This window comes from Lytechinus variegatus, chromosome 6 (assembly GCF_018143015.1).
Source record: "Lytechinus variegatus isolate NC3 chromosome 6, Lvar_3.0, whole genome shotgun sequence".
NCBI lineage: Eukaryota > Metazoa > Echinodermata > Echinoidea > Temnopleuroida > Toxopneustidae > Lytechinus > Lytechinus variegatus.
The window spans coordinates 37,348,300-37,367,094 of NC_054745.1; the positions used below are offsets into that span (position 1 = coordinate 37,348,300).

Sequence of the window (18,795 nt, forward strand, 5' to 3'; positions counted from 1 at the left end):
ACTTGCGATTAAACGCAACTCTTTCTGCAACGGACCCTAGATGGGACATAAAATGTTATCAGAGAAAGAGGCAAGGTAGTGTGCATGGCTGCAAGTCCTTCATGTACATTTGTACATGTTCATTGCAGAGGGAAAGCATAGGCCTACTGATGGGTGTTAACATAGGGGAGGGGGGGGGGGTGGAGGGGAATTTGAGGGGAGATTTCATTAAACTAGTAACTACATATAGCTGGATATTACGTCTAGATGTAGGGCCTGATGATTTTGGTGGATCTTTGCATATATATCGTTGTATGCACCACAAACCATCCTCTCTGCGCACTTTGATGCGAAAGTTACTTTTGCAGAGAACGCATTAAAAAAAAAGGTTTTTAAAACCAGCAATTAGTGCACCTACAAGGAGAGCAAATTATTTACCGGTGTCTTCGTTGGATAGTTCAGGTTCCAAAGTTTCATCCCGTATCTTTACATTTTCTTGAAGTGAATTATTTACGCCACAGTGGGCATCGTAACAGAGAGGGCGGTTCGTGGTGAAATCGCATGGCGCGATAGTGCACTGTTTCTGCGCAGAGAGGTGTGTGCGACGATATGTACTACTCTGCAAATTCTTATTTTTTGTCACTTTCCTTTGAAGTTATGAACATCATACAGGCCTACGTATGTATTTTTCCAAATATTTATGCATGTCTCTACTTACAAAAAAGGGACCTCAGTATCAAAATATGTACATGGTAATGAGTCCTCAATAAACTAAATTTTAATAGCAGCAGAAAGAATGCTGTGGTCAGATATCTTAATCCAGAATATTGTTCGCTGACCTTTACACAGCATGGGAGGAAAATTAATGAATAATTCCTCCTTTTTGAGGACAAAAAGTAAACAGGCCTTTTTCTGTTTGACGGATTTATTGCCTACTGTGCCAGGCCTAGTGGAACTTTCAGTTTTCATTCCCCCTAAACACATGCTGAGAGTTTTCTATTTTTCTATGTTTATTGTTGTGGATTCCTCCAATATCATATTTTAAATGAAAATTTCAATTATCAGGAGAGTCGAGCACAATTTTCTGAGAGTCCCTACTGGTATGCTGTGCACACTATCTGTACAGTACATGTACCTGTGTGCACTTTTAGGCCTACATGTACATACACTTGTACATGTTTGGGTATTAAAACTACATACATGTACATGTACATGTATACATTCTGAAATTTACATTTGTTTCAAAGCATACATGTACAAGTATGATGTACATGTACATGTATGAAAGACTATAGCACTTCTTCAATATACATGTATACCAAAATTGTGAAATTTACACTTCATTTTATGTGGGCATGAGCTTGAACAAGCATGAATCCTGCAAGGCTTTGTTTATTGAGATGACAGGTTGAACTGTCATGGCAAAAGAATTCTACCATTGTGGGCGGCGAGACACTAGAGTTCAGTGTTTTGTCTTGGCTGGGGAGGGGGGGGGGGATGGGATGATTACTCTATTGGTGTCATGATAGAAGAATTCCCATTCAGAAATTACAAAATACTGAAGAGTAATATTATAAAAGACTAGTACAGTTGTACATGTGTACAATTTAGAGAGATGCCTACCCTAGCCTACATGTACTTGTAAGGGCTTCTCCATGTACTGTAGGCCTGTACAGCGTATTTTTTTTAATGATAGTGCGCACATGTACATACGTACATGTAGAAAGCAACATGGTGTCAAGGATCAAACGGCGAACAACAGCACAAATAACAAGCCTACACTACTTGTACATACATTAAATGTACATTGAAACCTGTCTTTAGTGACCATCCAAGGGAAACACAAAATGTGGCCTTTATAGACAGGTGGCTGCTATAGACAGGTTCTTATACAAACAATCTGCCTCCTGAGGAAGTGGTATTAGTGGTCACTATAGGCAGGTGACCACTATAGACAGGTGGCCACTAACACAGGTTTGACTGTAGGCCTACATGTTTGTAGGTTTGAGACCTACATGTAGGCAGACAGTACATGTAAATGCTGGTCTGTATACAATGATGTATACAGCACTCCTTTTGAGTGCAGTCTTTGAATCGGTGAATGAGAAATGCTTTTTATATGCATGAGGTGAAGTGTCACTATTCACCCTTTCTCCTCATTCAACGCATTTCAATAGATGCGCTCAGCCATGTCAAACTCCCAAGGGTCATACACACTGACAGATCTACATGTATATGAATCATGCTTCTGATTGCGTGAAAAAGTTTTTTTTTTTTTTTTGGGGGGGGGAGTATTCTATCCATGTATTGACCAAGTATTGCTACATGTAGCTTTTTTAACAACCTTTGTCCCAATGTCTGTTTGCAAAGCCCTATAAAGGGCCATGATTGACAAGATGTACATAATGTAGGCTACATGTAGGCCTACCTGAAAAGTAGACAATACTGAGGCAGAGATGCCAAGTTCAAAGACGAGCTATGCGTGAGATTTTCTGTGAATCTGAGTGAGATCACAGACATTGTGTATAATGTATATTAGGGGATGAACAAGAGTCCAAAATGCTTGAGTCTCACGCATAATGCGTGAGACTTGGTAGCTCTGCTGTGGCCTTTTTGCACTTTACATTCTGCGCCCCAAATCAAGGGGTAAAACTAAAGGAATGAATGCTGAAACTGTACAGGTAGCCTAGTAATGTAAATTTGTACCCAAGCTGACAATGATATTCCTTGTACATACACATAGTATAAAAATTACTTCTTTAGGCCTGTACATGTACATACATTACATGTACTTTGCATTGGACATGCCACCCTTTCACACGGTAAAAAAATTGTGTTAAATTTGAATGATGATTCCAGTGGAAAATAAGGCTGAAGAATATTTAGCACGTGTGAAACCAAACTACATGTGGAACATGATTGGCATCACGAATGCTATAAATCACAGCCAAGATTACAGTAGCAATACAATGATGATTCAAGATTCACGTGTGAAAAGCCCATTGTGTACAATGACAGTTGACAGTTTTTTTTATTTCTTCCTGAATCCTTCGATCTGAAATTCAAATAAATCTGCAAGGCCCTCAAAGAATTTTATTAGGCTTTTTACATACCTGTACATGTGAAGATGTGGGGTCTACAAAGCGGTAAATCCTGCTAATTCCCGAAAGAATTTCCTTTCATGCTGGGCTGAATAATGCAAAGCTGTATTGTGTGAAATACAGTGTACATTCCTCTCTTTTGTTTGATTACAAAATATACAGTATTGTGTGTACAAATCATTCACACATGTACAAATTCTTCTTTACAAGTGCATGAAAATGAAGGAATGATATTTTTGCAGTGGTAATGCACACTATTAAAAAGAAAATTACCTGAAAATTTGACATGGTTTACTTTATTACAAAGGCAAATTAAGGTTTTGCATGCAAAGGGAAGGGTGCAAACTTTGGCTCCAATATAATGCTAACTCTATCATACTGTGTACATGTATGCAGACATACTATGTACAATCTCCCTCTCACGCCCCTTGTACAACTATTGTTGGTGCATCCCAATGTCCATTGAAAATACTGGATACAATTGATGTTGTTTACATGTTTTGCCAATTGTGTATGCTTGCTTGCAAAGGGTGAATGATAATGTACATGTATACACTGTACATATTAATATACTTGATTCTCCCATAAAGCTTATTGTGAAGGGAGAGGTTTCCTTTTAAAAAGAACTGTTTGTTAAAATTGGTGCATCCCTCTCTGTCTGTAACAGGTGTTGAATGACCAAGGGCATTATTTACCCAGTAAACTAGGATAAACTCAATACAGTTGATACTCACCGACCTCAGATGACCCCTGACCTCATCAGGTCAATGGGTTGTAACAAAAGCCACAGTCATCCATTACTTGTCACTTGTCAAAAGCAATATTTGAGTATAAAGTTTGATATTAAAAGTTTGATATTACAAAATATTGAGTGATTCATTTGACATTTATCTATGTTTTTTGCACACAGTAATTTTCTTCAACCACCATAGCAGATGATGCAGTTTTGAATAGGCTTGTAATACAAGTTTTTTTTATACTATTTTGAGAATAAAATAATAAAAATCAAAGAGTTAGAAGGGGCCTAAGCTTTCGATCCTAGCAGAATCTTCGTCGGAGGCAAAAAAAATTTGAATTCGAAAAAAATGACAAATTAAATTGAATTGTGCATTGGCCTGCAGCATACTGCTAAAGTAGGGTAGACCAGGGTTATTTGGAACATGGGGTAAGTTGAAACATTGTAATTTTCTTTAATGCCTGTATTAAAGTAAATTCAATTCTGCCCTCAGTTTATTGTTATTGATACTACATGTACAACTATTGTATCATTAACAGCAATAAGTTGAGGGCAGTATTGCATAAATTTACTTTCAGGTGCTAAAGAAAATTACAATGTTTCAACTTCTCATGTTCCAACTAACCCCGGTCTCCCCTATGTACTTCGAGCATGAGGAATACATGTGTACCAGAATTTGGTTTAATTTTTATTATTTTATAGGATTTGGTGGTCTTCTTTTAATTTGTGCAGTGTATTGAGCTCAGGTTTTGATGTAGGCCTACTTGTACATTATTAGGCCTACATTTAGAAAAATTATTTTTTTATTGAAATTTTCATTTCAAGTTTTATCAATCAACACTTTGTTTTGTTGTGTTTGATTTTTGTGTGTATTATTAACTTCAGCTTGAAAAAATGTGATTTGCATGTACTTTTCATATTGAACAGCACCTTGGTCTTTATCAAAGTTTGCCAAGGAGCGACAGTCGCTCTCTGACCCCGCACCAAATTTTGCCGTAAACCATCTGCCGCTACGTTCAGTAGCCAAAAACAAAGTAAGTCTTGCTCCAACATTCCACATCAAAATTTTCCATCCAAAATATTCATCGCCTTTGATTTTGCCATTACATCGATTTGCCTTTATGTGCCATACATACTTTAATTGACTTTATCAAACAACTTTTTGGTGTTTCAAAACCAAGCTCTTGCGCATTTTCATTTTTTTCTCAAATCCATACATGTAGGCCTACAGTAGCCTCTACACACATGCATGCATTCATTTGTCTATTTAATAATTTAATGGGCTAATAATGGCGTGCTGTAGGCGTATATACCATACTTTGATTTTACTTGAAGTTGATTTTATCCAAAAGTGATATTAAAGGGGAAGTTCACCCTGAAGAAAACTTTGTTGTAAAAATAGCAGAAAAATGGTAAAAAATATTGGTGAAGGTTTGAGGAAAATCCGTTAAAGAGTAAGAAAAATATTAGAGTTCAAAGTTTTGGATTTGTGACGTCATAAACGAGCAGCTGCCCCATGTGTTATGTAATATAAAATGCATGAATTTCAAATTTTGTATGGTTCCTGGTGACTTAATTTTGCTTTCTATTCATGATCGGGTGTGAAATGATTTGTCTATTGATATACAAAAGGTACAGTGAAAACCATTTTCAATTTTTTTGAGAAACTGACATTTCATTGATTTTTTACCATTCGCTAGTGTAGGAATTCTGCTCGCATATGACGTCACAAATCAAATAATTGAAATTCTAATAACATTTTAATTACATGATGAATTTTTCTTAAACCTTCGGCAATATTTTTTATTATTTTTTCTGCTATTTTTACAATAAACTTTTTGTCAGGGTGAACTTCCCCTTTAAAGTGAACCCCATTTGGTTTGCTATGTTGTATTCATACTGTATTGTACAGGCCGTACCCAAGTCATTCTTCATTCCTCCATTTGTTGAGACCTGTACTCAACCTTTGAAAATCATCATAAAAACAGCCCTACCTCCTTTTCAATATTTCATTGTGAATTGCTAGCAATTTATACAGGTAATTCACAGGTCATATTCATTAGACTGGTCTGGAGTCACTTTAGAATATGAAGTCACCCATGACTCGCCCCTGTAGTTCTTTATTCTCGTTTAGCACCTCCCTTTCCATAACTTAAGTACACTAGTTTCGTTTACATTTTATTTCTTTTTTAATACCTCCATTTCCAATATTTATGTTTTGTTCTGTTCATCTTCATACTGTAATTTTGATGAAGATAGTAATGATAATAATAGCATACATGTATTTACCCAGGTAGCCACTTCAGTTCCTAAAACTGTTCTCCCGGTAGGCCCTGCACTATTATTATTACCCGGCTAAGCTAGGCTGTCGATTCAGGTGCACACAGCTTTTTGAGGAATTACTTCCTGCCGGTACCCATTTTCACCTGGGTTGAGTGCAACACAGTTTTGATAAATTTCTTGCTGAAGGAAAACATCTTCTTGCTGAAGATGATAATTGATGCGAGATACATTTTCAGAAACCTTGGCTGTGAGTGTGCACAAACATGTTGATACATATGTAGGTCCCGTATTAAAATGCAAATTATGTAAATAGAGAGGTCTGGATATCAGACTATCCATCCATCACTCAGCAGTGAACTTCAATCCAAATCCACCTTCCATCCATCTTGTATTGTACTCATGCTGATTCTTCACGTTGTTCGCAATTTATTGAATGGCATTGGGTTGGGAGTCGGATGCGTTTTCAATATGGCCGTTTTCAATATGGCTGGCCCACCATCATATGCATTTTCAATCCAACAGTCCCTGGCCTGCAGTGCTCACCCCCTGTGGCTGTAAAACAGGTTGCTGAGGGCTGTCGAGTTGACTGTAAACTCTGAAACATTTAGCCAGATTGCTTTTGAATGGGAAGCCAATTTGTATGGATTGTCGTAATGTGTTTGAATTACATGTATCTTTGCAATTTATTTTGATTGAGTTTGGTGGAGAGGCTTTTCAACTTTAGTTAATGTAACCTTTTTTTTACCTACATGTATAAAAAAGCTCATTATTTCAAAGACAGAGGGAGAAAGAGGGGGGGGGGGGGGGGGAGGGGGTGTTGGTCTGTTCAGTACACATGTACATGTATGTTTGTGTTTAAAACCTGTCACTGAAGTGTCTGTACATGTAGCACTGTAAACACACTTTCAGCTCATCCTCTATTTGTGTGAAAAATCAAATTGCACTTTGTATTATCTTGTAATTCACAATTTAAACCTATGTAAACTGCTAGTGTAGTTGGAAGAAAATCAAACATTAATTTAAAAATTTAACATACATTTTGGCCTACATGTATGTAAAGTACTGTACATGTATAAAACTAAAAGGCATGTATTGTACATGTACATCTCATCCCATTTTGATATACATGTTATGTAGAAGTACAATTTCCACTATTATGTATCATGTTGTCTGTACACAGATTTTTAAAAGTCCCTTTGTCCTGGTAGTGAGACTACACATGTGTATTCAGAGGCTCAGGTGTACAAGGTTCATGTGACTGTTAAAGGCAAATTTGTTTTGGTTCAAATATCCGAGCCATTTGAAAATTAGATCTGCATGAAAGCTAAGTATTAAAAGACACTTGTTCAGCCACTAGAACGTCATGCAGTTCATTGTTTTGTATTGTAGTGGAAGATTTGATCTTAAAGGGGAAGTTCACCCTGAAGAAAACTGTGTTGTAAAAATAGCAGAAAAAATAGTAAAAAATATTGGTGAAGGTTTGAGGAAAATCCGTTAAAGAGTAAGAAAGTTATTAGAGTTCAAAGTTTTGGATTTGTGACGTCATAAACGAGCAGCTGCCCCATGTGTTATGTAATATAAAATGCATGAATTTCAAATTTTGTATGGTTGCTGATGACTAATTTTGTTTTCTATTCATGATCGGGTGTGAAATGATTTGTCTATTGATATACAAAAGGTACAGTAAACATTTTCAATTTTCTGAGAAAATGACATTTCATTGATTTTTTACCATTCGCTATGTAGGAATGCTGCTCGCATATGACGTCACAAATCAAATAATTGAAATTCTAATAACTTTTTAATTATTTGATGAATTTTTCTCAAACCTTCGTCAATATTTTTTATTATTTTTTCTGCTATTTTTACAATAAACTTTTTGCCAGGGTGAACTTCCCCTTTAACACTTGATGCCTATCAGCATTTTATAGGTGAGGTCAAGTGTATGAATTGTAGGATCAAATTCCTATGATGGGTAGGGTATTCATTTTACCTTTTTTTCAATTTTTTTAGGTCCAGTCCAGTCTTGAAGAAATCAAATGACCCAATACTTATCATCATTCATGGTACCATTGTAATAGTGAAGGGGCAGCTATCATGAACTCATCTCATGCACTACATGTAGCCTATGTGCTAAAAAAAAATCTTTCAGAAATGTCAGTTTTCATTTGCTTCAATTTTGTCAGTGCAAGAAGTATATTAATACTTCCCCTTTCGCCACTGAAATGTTCAAAAGGCCCCCCTTCCCCTAAAAAAAAAATGAATTCGCTGCAATGAAGCTGTTGCTGATTGAGGCTGTACTGTATGTTGTGAAAAGGACGTACATGTACAGTGTACTGTAGCCAGGGAGAATGTAAGTTCTCCCCTACAGAAATTTAAGCGTGCCGCTTGCTAGTAACTAGCATGCGACTAGCAGGGCGCTCGCTTAATAAGCGAGTGCATGCTAGCGAACAGTCCCTGCTCACTAAAAGATCGCTTAACTATTACTCTGCACGCATATTACACGCTTATTAAGCTAGCCGCATGCTAGTTACTAGCACGCCGCAGGCTTGCGCAAGCTAGTCGCACGCTTTCCGCAAGCTTGAAAATTTCTGTAGGGGCTGGTATCAATATCATGTTCTGTATAGTTTTTGCTCATTTTTCCATGGGTGGGGAGGTACATTGTACAGTACAAGTCACATCTTAACATTAGATTGAGCCCTACATGTACATGTACATGTATGTACTATAGTGTAAACTGTAAACGAGAAAAAAATTCTGTATTATGTCTATGTTGACAAGCCAAGTTTTGTGTCAACAAACTAATATTTACCATTTGGCTTTAATCTGCCAATGTCATGGAAGGTCTTCTATCTTTCACCAATTTAATGATTGATAGCCAATCAGACATACATGTAATAAAACCTCATCCATTATTGTAAAACAAAAACATTGAAAATCTATCCATTGCTACAAGACTGGCTATATAATGTACATGTACATACATGTATTTGTACGTTTATGGCAGGCAAAATATGATATTTTAATTTTGGGGGCTACTTTTCAACTTTATACTGCCAAAATCTCATTGGATAAGCTCAGACATGGCAATAGGTGGTTTCAGACCGCCTCGAAGTTCGCCAGTTCCAGGTATTCTCTGATCGGGAAATTTACCCCGATCAGAAAATACCAGGTATTTTGGTAATGTGAAAGCAAACTACGCGTAATTTCCCCGAAAGAAAATACCCGCTAAATAGTAGGTACTTGGCGAAATTACGAGAACTTTCGTGGGGATTTTTCCAAGGTCGTAGGTATTTTGGCGATGTGAAAGCAAATTACGGGAACTTTTAGCCCAGCGTGTCGTTGGGCGCGGCGGCGTGGGTGGCTGCTGGGCTAGTGATTTTGAATCTCCCGCCTTGCCTGCTTATCAGACCACACTGCGCATGCTCGTAACTTCGGGAACTTATCCCGAAGGATGTGTTTCGGGGCGGTCTGAATGCAGGAATAAATAACGGGTATTTTTTAGCCTTAAAAAGTTCTCGTAATTTAACGGGGATTCTTGTGATCGAGGCGGTTTGAAACCGCCTAATGCATGGGGGTGAAATCGCTCTGAATTCCTTGTAATCTCCCCCCCTGGTTCTTTGGTAGCCTACATGTACTAGCCTTCAGCCCCCCCCCCAAGTTCTTGGGTAGTGTACATTTTAGCCTACATGTACATACAGGCCTATCACTTTTGTTTAATACATGTAGGCATTTGAGCTGTCAATTGACAAGAGTCGGCAAGTGAATATATGACACTACATTGTGACAACTTCACAGCTGGCTTGTTAATTGTGTCACCCACATTTAATACCAGTGTCCCTGACAAATTATTGATCATTTTGTGCTTTTTGCCAAGGTGCATTTTATATTTAAGCTTGACAATCATGCCATCGATGGCTCCCCTCATCAGCAATTCTGCTGCAGTGTGTGTGGAGATTGCTCAGGCTTGTGACTACTTTTTGATGTTCTTAAGTTTTTTTTTAAATATTTTTTCAACAATCAGGATTTCTGCATGGGTAAATTAGGGGGAGGGGGGGGTCTGATTTTTTAATACCATAGCATGACTTAATTCATTCTTACATGTATCCACAGTCTAATTCCTTACGATTTTGCTCTTACTGTATAAAGTGTACATCATGTTGGCCTAGATGCGTGGACCCTATGATTTAAATGAAAAAAAAATTAAGTTGAGAGTTTACCCAGATATTTTAAACAATCCTCCTGTTGCTCAAGCATTATTATAGGCCTGTTTTAATGTAGGCCCTAGTTATTTTGTTTTTTAATAGTTTTGCAAATTATGTTTATATTTAATCTCAAAACTAAAATGTCAGTATTCTGTTACAATTTGCTTGTCTGAATGGCCCTGAATGAATCATAATTGTTTGTAGTCAATAATATCCCCCGTATGGATTATTGATTTTTACTCCATTACACAACTGTTACAGTGTCTGATAATCAAATCGATGTATATGCTTTCATGTCGACTTGATATACACTTCATGGCTTAAATACATGTAACAGTGCATCCCACAAAAAAAGGAAACCCGTTTTTAGAGAAAGATTTCAGAGAAAGATTTCAGAATTATTAAATGTGTTTTCACTATAAATTTGATACTCATGGCAAGAGTGGAATCTCATCTGTAATTTGAAACCAAAAAATTTAGCAAATCATTCAGGCATGACAGATTACAAACAATTACACTGTTGCATACTAGTATCAGAAACGATTTGGACAGAAACTTGCGTTTGAATCTGAATCCACTCTCATTTGAGGGATCAGTGAGAGAAACAATAACAAAGAATACGAAAGAAATGCCAATCGTCAAATAAGCATGTTCGCCGTATGACGAACCAATCTAAAATATCTTGTCCAATATTTCTGCGCAACCAACATGTAGTTTTGCTCATTAATGCTCATTTGCTCATTAACTTGCTTTGCTCGTTATTGCGTGAAGTGTTCGTTACATATTACATGAAGGTATCAAATTAAAGAGGAATAATTGAACTACTGGTATATGATTATTAGATATCATATATTTCATTTGCCTTTGAAGAAAAAAAGTATGGGAATCCCGGTTTCCTTTTTTCTGGGACGCACTGTATTAAAAGGCAAAAGCCATGTTTAATCTGATAATGCATAGTGATTGATCGTTTGGCTGAATTTAACAACTGATCATGCATTTGTAATAATCAATGTAATTAATCATGTCAGTAGGGTCTACCATCGGCGGTCATCTGAACCGCACTCATACGGCGGTGCGAACCCATTTTAGAGAAAATGGACTTCAAAGTTTACCATTATTTTCACTAAATAATAGTTCACCAGCCTTGCAACATATTCATTGCTTGAAAAAATACATGGTTGGAAAGACCAAGACAATTGCTTGGTTTGATAGTTGGTATTTTTGATTTTACACAAAAGTAAGGATCCAAGAAAATGTGGTAAAAGAGCTACATGCTTGTAATTTCGGTTTGAGCGAGTTAGATTTTCCCTTTACAAAAACGGCATAGGGAAAAAGCGATGCGATCAGTCAAAACCGAAAACGTATCGCTTTTCACTTGCAAAGTCAAAGCAGTGCCCAATGCCGATACTGTAACGGTTTGGCTGACTGCGCGCATTGCGGTCAGTCAAAACGTCGTATCGCTCTGTTACAGTACACGTTTCCAATGGGATTTGCACATTTTATCAAAAATTTGTATGGCATCGCCCTGAAAATCTGCTCATATCTCAGAAACTAAAATGAATTGCTTCCTAAAAATTTTATGAATAGAGTAGGACTTGTACTTTTATTTTTTGAAAAAATTGATTTTTTGACCAATCAGACTGATACACTGTACATCGGTTCGGATGACCGCAGACAACACGTACATACATGTACAGAGTCCAAATGTGTGTTCATTAATCAACGTTTGTCGTTTGACGAGTTAAGTATCTGACAGTTCAGTTTTGAATGGCTTCGGAATAGGCCTACAGGGGGGCGTTTCATGAAAGGACTTGTCTGATGTTTTATCCGACAAGTCTCATTTTACCTGACAGTTACTATAGGAACAGTGCCTCTCAGCCAATCAAAATCATGGAAAGATGTAAGATCTGACAACTTGCCGGATGAAAATATTGATGAAACGCTCCCCAGGTGTCTGGCTTTATGACTGTTGAATAATGACATGAAAATTGTCATTGCTGATATTAAACTTGCATTCATGAAATGGTCCTTCGATCTCAAAACCTCACAAGTCACATTGCAGGATGTCATATGAAAAAAAAAATTAGTGAAACAGGCACTATCATATATGAAAAAACAAAATGAAGAGTCCTTTTCTCTATCTGAACGAAAATCTTTTTCATATAAATATTTTTGTCAAAACTATATTAAAACTTTGACAAAAAGACTTGAGAGAGAGAGAGAGAAAAAATGAAACTACATATAAAAGTCAAATAAACTGGAAGAATTATTTGGCTCTCAGAACGTGGGCATACACTGTACATGAATTTTCCCTCTTTATACATGTATGCACATGTAGGAATGATTGATGATGGTTATGACAAGCCTTGCCAAAATACAGTGTTATTAATGAGATGCATTTGCTGATTTGGTATTACCAAGGAGCTTCCTAATATACTGCCACCCATAAAATAAAAACCTGTTGATGAATGGGAGGCAATGTTGAATATTTATAATAAAATATTGGATGGTTCAGAATGGAATACCAGAAATATTCCACGAGTTTGGGCAAATACTCCACGAATCGAAGATGAGTGGAGTATTGGCCCTAACGGGTGGAATATTTCTGGTACCCCATGAAAGTAAGCCGTCCATTATAATCATCATCTATCCCAACTCCCCCTCCCCCAAAAAGAGGGAGGAATTTGGTTGAACAAGTCATATATCACATCACATTTATTGCATCATTACTTCATGAGGATCAAGTTAGCCGTTGACATGCAACGAACGTGTAGTTGATTGTGACGTCATTGCGCTCTACATGTACGCTGCGCATCACATTGCTTTCATTGTTTTCATTCACGCATTCGCGCATGCGCAGTTTCGCACTATACACCTTTGAATATTAGTCTCATAAATTTCAATGGCAAATGTAAATGTTGTACAGCAGCCTATGGGATATTCATTGGATTTTGGACCTGGGGGCCGTTTCATAAAGCTGTTCGTAAGTTAAGAGTGACTTTAAGAACGACTGGTGATCCTTTCTTACGCGCTAAACCATCGCCTGTGGTGTATACCATTTACCAAAAGAAAGGATCACCAGTCGTTCTTAAAGTCGTTCTTATCTTACGAACAGCTTCATGAAACACCCACCAGAATACATGTATGTTTGTAATGCATCGGCTAAACGCTCTATGTTGTAGATGAGGATAAAACCATTGATAGACCATAGGCCAGGATAATACTTGCCTCATTGGCCCTACAATTTTTTTTCAAGGCTTATAAATTTAGAATCATCAGCCCTTCAGTATCTGGTATGAGCAATGTACTGTACAATGTACAACCTTCTTCATATTCTTTGTATTAATCTATCCACTGTATGTATAATTGTGCCTTTCATTTTTTGCCTTTTCACTTCAAAATCTCTCCATTAGAGCATGATTTCAGCTTTTAGCTATGCATGCATTAACATCAGATAGAATACATGTTCTGCATACGTCTTCTTCGTTCAAACCAAGCCATCCGTGTAATGTTGCCATTCTCTCTCCGCTACTCTTCCACGATTCTTTGTTTGCATTGAGTTTTCAAGAATTTATCTGTATTTATTAGTACATTGTATTTGTAGTACACATTGTTTGGAGGTCTGACCACAAACAAATGGTTTTTGGTTTCTTGGTAGTGGTAGAATAGACCTGTAATAATTGGCCTCGTCATTCAAAATTGTATTGGACCAGAATTGCAATCGCAAAACAATATAGAAAAAATGTTTTCAACATTATCTCAGCTGAAATATTATTTAGGCATCCATTGTGCCATTTTTCATCAGTATGTTTCCTCTAGATGTGGATTGAAATAGTGTCAAACAGCATCTGGGGGATTTGGGGCGGGGTGGCCTATTCTGTTGGATAATGTACACAACATATAGGCCTATATAATGTATCCATATCAACATACATTGTTCAATACAATATTTTTTGGGGGGGAATATTATAATTTTATTATTCACAATGTAGGCCGAAAGGGATTGAAAGTTTAATTTCTGAATTATGTAAACACTGCATTTGTATTGTCCATGCTACAGTACATGGTAGCAATCAAAATCAAATTGAATAGTATTTAATTGAATTTTGTTTTGATGGAATTTAATTAAAAACCTTAATTTATCCTTGATGCTAGACTAGAAGCTTGGCAGGTGAGGAACATCTTGTTTGCATTCCAAGAGCCCACAAACAAACGTCCTCAGACCAAATGTGTTATGGAAGGGGAGAGCGTGGGAAAAACACTCAAATGTCAGCTACATGCAGCGACTTTGACTGTGATTTATAATGTGTAGATACATTGTATTCATGAATGTTTGATGTCATGACAGCATGAGCCATTATTTGGCCAAGTATGATGGATAACCTTTATTTTATCCAGACACTGAACGTGAAAAAAAGAGGCAAAGGAATTGCATCATCCACATCCCAGGGTCCCCCACACCTCCTCACCGCCCCCCCCCCCCGTCCCCTTTCCAATATGCCCCCTGGCCCAGCCCAGCGCCAGACACACTGCTACTGGTTCTAAATCAGTCCCATCCCCCAAATTTATCCAGAAATCCAGATCATATCAGCTGGTATATTTCACGTAATATTGATGGCCAGCAAGGGTTTCCAAGTTCAAATGCATTCACTTGAAGGCCCCAAAATGATACAGAACTTCCTGGTTAGTTATTATCAAAAGGACAAGTCCACCCCAACAAAAAGTTGATTTGAATGAAAAGAGAAAAATCCAACACTGAAAATTTCATCAAAATCGGATGTAAAATAAGAAAGTTATGACATTTTAAAATTTTAAAACAATATGTATCAATATGAAATATGATGTATTCTAATTTTCTCCATATTGTCAAGGATACAACGATTAATTCCGCCCTGAACATGTGGAATAAGCATTGTTTGATACTATATTGTTCAGTCAAGTTGGTCCTTATTGTCAAATCTATAAAAAAATTAAATATTCTATAATTCAAACAATAAAAAAAAATAGTGATGGACATCATTGACTGACTCCCCGAGTTGTACATTATATCACTGTTTTGTGAAAAATAAGCGAAACTTTAAAATGTCATAGTTCTGTCTTTTTTTACATCCGATTTTGATGAAATTTTCAGCACTATGCTAGTTTGATTTTTCTCTATTTATTCAAGTCAGCATTTTTCTGGGGTGGACTTGACCTTTAAAGTAATGAGAGAAAAAATTGTGTTGAACTTATAGTACATGTACATGTATACAAGTAGACCAGAAAATTGCAATTGCATGTAGCCCAAGCCATTATCATTACCACCCAAGTGAAAACCCAAATGAAACAATTGACAATAGACAAATGGCTTTGTCATTTGGGAGCATGACTGTCACGGTGTACATGTACATGTATGTAGGCTCTACATAATTTATACTGGATCGATGGGAAGTTTGTAGCACATCTATGTAGGGTTTTTGACTTGACTGTTGTACACGATCACGTACGGAATTCAAAATCAGAATGTTCGACATCAGCACAACATGCGGTCTTGGGTTCTTGGCATTATTCATGCTCATGGCATGACTGCGGCTTGACATTAGACTTCAAAACCGGCGGGGATGGGACTGATTTAGAACCAGTAGCAGTGTGTCTGGCGCTGGGCTGGGCCAGGGGGCATATTGGAAAGGGGACGGAGGAGGTGTGGGAGACATTGGGATGTGGATGATGCGATGATGGAGCTTGTACATGTATATGATGTAGAAAAGGGAGAGTTGGAGAAATATCATTTGTTAAAGGTCAAGTCCACCTCAGAAAAATTTTGATTTGAATCAATAGAGAAATATCAGACAAGCACAATGCTGAAGATTTCATCAAAATCGGATGTAAAATAAGAAAGTTATGACATTTCAAGGTTTCGCTTATTTTTAACAAAATAGTTATATGAACGAGCCAGTTACATCCAAATGAGAGAGTTGATGATGTCACTCACTCACTATTTCTTTTGTTTTTTATTGTTTGAATTATACAATATTTCAATTTTTACGAATTTGACAATTAGGACCCCCTTGCCTGAAGCACAAAATGTTAAGATAATGGAATTCCACATGTTCAGGGAGGAATAAAACTTCATTTCACATGACAATGACGAGAAAATCAAAATATTTCATATTTAAAACAATAAAAAACAAAAGAAATAGTGAGTGAATGACATCATCGACTCTCTCATTTGGATGTAGCTGGCTCGTTCATATAACCGTTTTTGTGAAATGAAGCGAAATTTTGAAATGTCATAACTTTCTTATTTTACATCCGATTTTGATGAAATTTTCAGTGTTATGCTTGTTGAATTTTTCTCTTTTTATTCAAATCAAGTTTTTGTTGGGGTGGACTTATCCTTTAAAAGAGATTTGCAAAATGTCCTTTGTTAAAAAAGGAGAACTCACCAAAATGTCAAGAAATCAATGAATTCATGGATATACATTTACATCTAGAAAATCTTTTGAACAAACATGCATTTTAATATATGTTGGCTTTCCATAGTTGCGATTCATCAGATCAATTACAACTCTTTATTAAATTGGGCCCAGATGCGATGACAGACCTTCATGTATGAAAAAAATAATATTCATATGTTGGGTTGAGAAGGAAGGATTATAAAGCCTATATGGGAAAGGTCATAAAGATGATGAGAAGATGAGGATTGGACCTAGTCTGCATGCACAGACCCTGATTGAAACTTTGATCAACAAGTGTGCCTCCACGCAAAGACTAGCACATACAAAACTTGCTGTTAGTACACAAGGCATGAGAAGGCTGCACATTCAGACCCTTAAGTCGAGCGAAGGGTTGGCCATGCAGACTAGATTGGACCCGCTGAATATGATGAGAAAGATGAGAGAAGAATTGATTGAGAATCGGGTGAAGGAGGAACAGGCAGAGACCATTTGAGCTTGAGTGACAGACAAGGACGTCTGCGGCATTGTTTCAAGAGTCGCAAGACAGACAGAAGTAGTACCAACAGCAACGCCTGGAGCTTATTAACCTATATCCGTGCTGAGATGGGGATGATGGAGGTAAACATCTCAAGGCAATTTGGAAGAGGGGATGCGATCTTCAAGGCTATTCTGGTTTGTTTGAAAATGAACTTGTAGGAGAGTGAGGTAGGAGCGAGGGTGATGAGTCCAAAGTACTGTAGTCTGCAGGCACAGACCTTTAAAGTTTCCCATATTAAATAATGATAAAAATATTGGATTTGTATAGGGCATGTATCCACCTTGCTGGGTGCTCAAGCGCTCCTATATTATCCCGGCTATTAAAGCTAGTCTACCGATTCTGGTGCGCACAGCTTTTTGAGGAATTACTTCCTGCCGGTACCCATTTACCTCACCTGGGTCGAGTGCAGCACAGTGTGGATAAATTTCTTGCTGAAGAAAATTGTGCCGGGGCTAGGATTCAAACCCACGACCCTCTGTTTGAAAGGCGAGAGTCGGGACCACTGCACCACGACGTGCCCACGTTATGCTGCATATTAATGCAGTCTTAAGTATTGAGACTAGATTACTGTGGAATACAATGAAATGAGCTTTAAAGACAGAGTTTGGATTGAAGTCTTCACTCTCTTGACGTTGCATAAGTGTCAAATTTGAGTCTGTGCGTGCAGACTAGGTCAAACAGGTGAAGAGATAAAAAAGTAGTCGGGGCAAGCTCAGACTAATATTTGACACTTCAACCAGTAAAAGGTCTTGTGTGAAGACTCGACTCCAAAGACCATGTGGCCCGTATTCTGATAGCAGGTTTAACTTCAACGTGGGTTTAAAGTTGGGGTTTAATTATGGCTAGCCAATTGTTACATATAAATCACTAACAGTAGAGATATCATATTTCACCTCATTTGGCTCTCAAATCATTCATAATTGTCTAGGAAGTATACATGTAAATAGAGCATTGTCTTCACCATCGATGAATCAGGAAAGAGCACAGTAAACATAAGAAACATACAACTTAATAAAAAAAATTGATACTTATGGCTTTCCATACTTAAACTACAACTCTAAACCTGAGTCTAAATTAAACCTGAGTCTAAATTAAACCTGCTATCAGAATAGACCAGTTCGTAGTTACTTCATGGACAATTTTGGTCAAATGACCTTTCATTTCTTTCATTATGATAGGCAGATTTCAAAGCAAGATATTATGTAAGCTTGTCTTACATAGCAGGAACGTGAAGTGATTGAATAGACCAGGTGACTAGAATAGCACACAAATGAACACTTTATGAAGGTATTTGTTGCATTCCTACTTTGAATGCATATCTTAGCATGTTGCACAATGTACTTGGCAAACTGAAATACCAGTCGTTCGTGGACGCATTGTTTTTTGTGGATGTAAATGAAAACCGCAATTCAAAAGAATATATGAATAATCAAGATATCAACGTTAGTGCTTATCTCATTAGATTTTAAACCACCATGAGGCTGTTCTCACTACGTTCCTAAGACTAGTTTACTGG

The 18,795-nt window shown here is 37.2% G+C and overlaps 1 protein-coding gene across 7 annotated transcripts in view; it reads left to right on the forward strand.

Moving 5' to 3' along the window:
* Nucleotides 1–18,795, forward strand: part of LOC121417423 (plakophilin-4-like) — a 90,629-nt gene that overhangs the window by 7,375 nt on the left and 64,459 nt on the right. For 6 of the 7 annotated variants that reach the window (XM_041611125.1, XM_041611123.1, XM_041611127.1 and 3 more), the window contains exon 3: nucleotides 4,744–4,850. The exons of the other annotated variant lie outside the window; for it this stretch is intronic. The gene's annotated coding sequence lies outside the window, so the exon portion shown is untranslated. The remainder of the gene's footprint in view (nucleotides 1–4,743; nucleotides 4,851–18,795) is intronic. 7 annotated transcript variants of the gene reach the window in all.